A 3,624-nucleotide genomic window follows, 5' to 3' on the forward strand; every position below is an offset into this window, starting at 1 on the left:
AGAGTTAAGCTAAGATTTAAAAAGTTCTGGGGCTGTCTCTGAGCATCAAATCCAGAGGAAGCCTGCATGATTCCCTGAGAATGGATACCTCCTACTTTGGTGTAGGGTGAAGGGAACACTAGCAGTAACTCCTATCACAAAATGTCACATGGCTCAGACAAAAAAGCCATCAAGAGGGCTTAATTAGGAGCACCAAATGGTCACAAGATGGTCTTAGGGCAGGGAAGTAATCTATCTACGTGACATTGATTGATGCTATTAGTTCTAAACAGCTTGACTCTAGAGGGACTGTTCTTTTTTGGTCACCTAGTTTTACAAGAATAGATGACTCCTGTCTATTACAATTTTTAACTCTATTTGTTCACTGATGCCATAAATGTGCCTGGCATAGCAATTGGCCTTGGTATATTCAGTGACTGAAAGCAACAGTTGTTGCTCTAAGAAATGCAATGCTAAGCTAGGTCTGCCTGTAGCTGACAGCCATCAGCTTGCTCCTCAGGCAGGTTCTGTCTGGATGGAATGAAGGGCATGAAATACTGATGTGCTCTTCAAACTCTGCTTGTTAGCTTAGAGACAAAGTGTTGAATAGGTTTGTTCATGCATTGCAAACACGTTACTTATCTGCCTTCGTTTTAGCTTCAGAAGAACGTGTGCAGAATACAGAATTGATTAAAAGAAATAAGAACTGTCTGCATAGAACTTACTCTTTCCTTACACAGGAGAATCAAGCACACGTTTGTATGTGAGTACCTCCAGAGGTGAAACTCGATCACCCAAATGTAATGAGCAGAGACATTACAATCAGTTCTAACTGTATCTTAATGCTGTGCTGAATAAGCCTGAGTCAGGATGTAAACCACTTTCTCTTTTTTTCTTCAGATGAAGCCATTAATGTTGTCAGCAAGCCCAAAACCACTTCAGAAATATCAGTCAGTCCTTCTGAAGACCTGGAGCTGGTGTGTGAGGTGTCAGCTGCAAGCGGAGCTGTCGTATGGAAGAAAGATCAAACAGAGGTGAAGCAGGACCAGAGGACAACCATCATCTCCAAGGGGACGCACCGCAAGCTCATGGTCAAAAATGTGACCCTGAAAGACCAAGGGAGCTACAGCTGTGAAACAAAAGATGACAAAGCAACATTCCAAGTGAAAGTCAGAGGTGAGAAAATGCTTGGAATCCCAGAGATAAAGGAACGCTTCATTTTGTGTGTCTTGCATTTGGAGGATCAACTGACAGCCTCTCTGGTGCAAAACATTTTGGCTATAGGACTTTCTTGGTCATCTAGTATCATAGCAACACTTTTCTACATGTAATTTACATCCAGGAATGAATTACTGCAACAAAGGTGCGTACAGCTGCGAGGCTGCTGGCTAGAAACTCACCTTCAAGATTCATGTAACTGGTAGGAAACACGTTTTGGTTGATATCCTTTGATTATTCCCTAGTCTGGCTGTGGAAATGTCTGTGTGAACGTGTCCTCTTTATTCTGCCATGAAACTGTTTTGAGAAGGATGAAAAGAAATGCTTACAAACATGCAGCTAAAATGATTATTTGTTTTTAACAATATTTCATCCAGCTCTTCCCCTACAATTACTTTTATCATCAGCTGTCCATGGATGTCCAACTGTGATTTGTACAATGTGCAACACTGCTCTACCAGTTGATATTTCAACAGTACTATTTACACAGACGTCCTTTTCTGCTCCAAATCCACACCAGCCATGGGAGAGGGAGTAGGTGAGCATCTTCCTCCATTAGCTTGATCTAAATCTGACAGCTTCATCCAATCCAGGGCTTCTCCAAGACCTTTGAAAATTCTGTTACTGTTGAGGAGACAGCAGGCTTCTGGGCTTAGGTTAGAATATGGTGCCCTGTTGATGGGTCCTGAGAGTGTCCAAGCCTTACATGGAGAAAACCATCACTGCTCTTAAGATGTTTTGCAAGCAGGTGAAACTTGATTGAAGTGTGGCAGTGATGCTTTCTGAGATCTCTGGCCCCTAGTTTTTCTAGGCTTTTTGTTTGCCTCTTAAGATACAGTGAGCTGCTCTTAATTGTGGCTGTGTCCTTTGCCACGAGCATACCTCTGAGCACACAGTTATTTTGAGCTCCTCTTCTTCCAGTGGCTCGGATGAGCAATTCTGAGAGATATGCAGAATGGGGATGGCTGTGCTGCTGCTTCCTTTTCTGTCTTAGCTGTGGTTTTCCCTTTCAGGGCACAGTTCTCTGCCTGGGCCCAAGTCTGTGTGGGTCTCTCCATCCACAAAGCTGCTCACCGTGCAGGCGGCACAGGCTGAGAGGAGAGGCCAGAGCAGCTCTCCTGTTGCAACACGGAGCAGCAAGATACAAGTGGAGGAAGGGCCTGCAGCTGTACTGAGGAACTTCAACGCAATCATTGATTTTCCATCTGAAAGATAAAGAAAGAGGAATTCCCTTTCCAGCCCCTACCATCATTGTTCGGATGATTTTTATTGGTTTATTTTTTGTCCATTATATCTTTGAGGATTCAACTAACACACAGTTGCCCTATGGCCTCAGTGGAGCCACACAAGGTGCCTTTCCTTCCTGGTTGGGCAGGCAGTCACGAGATGCAGAAAGCCACGCTGGCGTCTATCCTGTTCTGTGCTGGCTGTACATGGAAATCTTGGGGTTTTCCAGATTTCAGGGCCATGTGCCTGAAACCAATTGTGCTTCTCCTGTAAGCAGAGCTGTTGGTCAGACTTGCTGGCACTAGAAATTAAAGGTGGCAGTGAGCTGAGGCCGAGGAGGTGTTAACGTAAGAGTCAGGGATGCTTTTGAGCTTCCCTTATAACTGTACGGTTCCTCAGAAAGCAGTTACGCCTGCCAGCTCCTTTCCTGTCCTGCTGTGGAGCCTTTGCTCACATGCTCCGAATCTTGCTTGAAATCATTGAGAGGAATGTAGCCAGCAGGACTTGAGGGCTGAGCTGTAGGAATGGAAGCGTCCTCTGCTGTTTGAAACAGAGGGTGTTTCTAAGCTGTGTTTCAGCAGAAAGCAGGCAGTGCTGGGAACAGGCAACTATTGGCAAGGGCTCAGTGCAGCTCTTCCCTCACCCTGCACCACGACTGACAGCATGCTCCATTTTCTCTCCAGACCAAGTTCTTCCAGAAAGAGGAAGGAATCACCAGCTGGCAGTTGGCGTTCCTGCTTCTGCCTGGGCAAACCATCCCCTGTGGCCAAACACCAACTGCAGAGCAGTGCCAGGGAGCCCTCTGAAGCAGAAGTCTTGGTCCTGGCAGGTAAGGGTGCAAATCCAGCTTTCAAAACACTGCTTGTCAGCAACACAGGTAGAATTCATGCTTTCAGTGGGCTTGTACCTCCTTCTGGCATTCAAGCCTGTGCCTGACATCTTTGGTTGACTCCTGTCTTTCCCAGATGAGTCTCACAAGCTGCTTGAAACCTGCTTGACAGGCAGCACCAAGCCTTTGCCTCCTTGGACAGTGAAAGTTTGACGCTAAATGCTGTGTATCTACTCTTTCCAGGTGAATTGATCCCTTGCCAATACAGGAACCCACCAGCAAGTTGCAATGATGCACGTTGTGCTTCCATCAATGGAGTGCAGTTAGGATGCATGAGTCACTGCAGTTCCAAGGACAGCCTTCCACGTGAC

The 3,624-nt window shown here is 45.9% G+C and overlaps 1 long non-coding RNA gene across 1 annotated transcript; it reads left to right on the forward strand.

Moving 5' to 3' along the window:
* Positions 1–862: 862 nt before the first annotated feature.
* LOC146760448 (uncharacterized) lies at positions 863–3,238 on the forward strand. Its single transcript, XR_014947646.1, has 3 exons — positions 863–1,155; positions 1,322–1,735; positions 3,108–3,238. It is a non-coding gene; the product is annotated as an uncharacterized LOC146760448 (long non-coding RNA).
* The last annotated feature ends 386 nt before the right edge of the window (positions 3,239–3,624 follow it).

The sequence above is a fragment of the Coturnix japonica genome, chromosome 6, assembly GCF_054131305.1.
Source record: "Coturnix japonica strain WE chromosome 6, WE-NBRP24, whole genome shotgun sequence".
NCBI classification, from domain to species: Eukaryota; Metazoa; Chordata; class Aves; order Galliformes; family Phasianidae; genus Coturnix; species Coturnix japonica.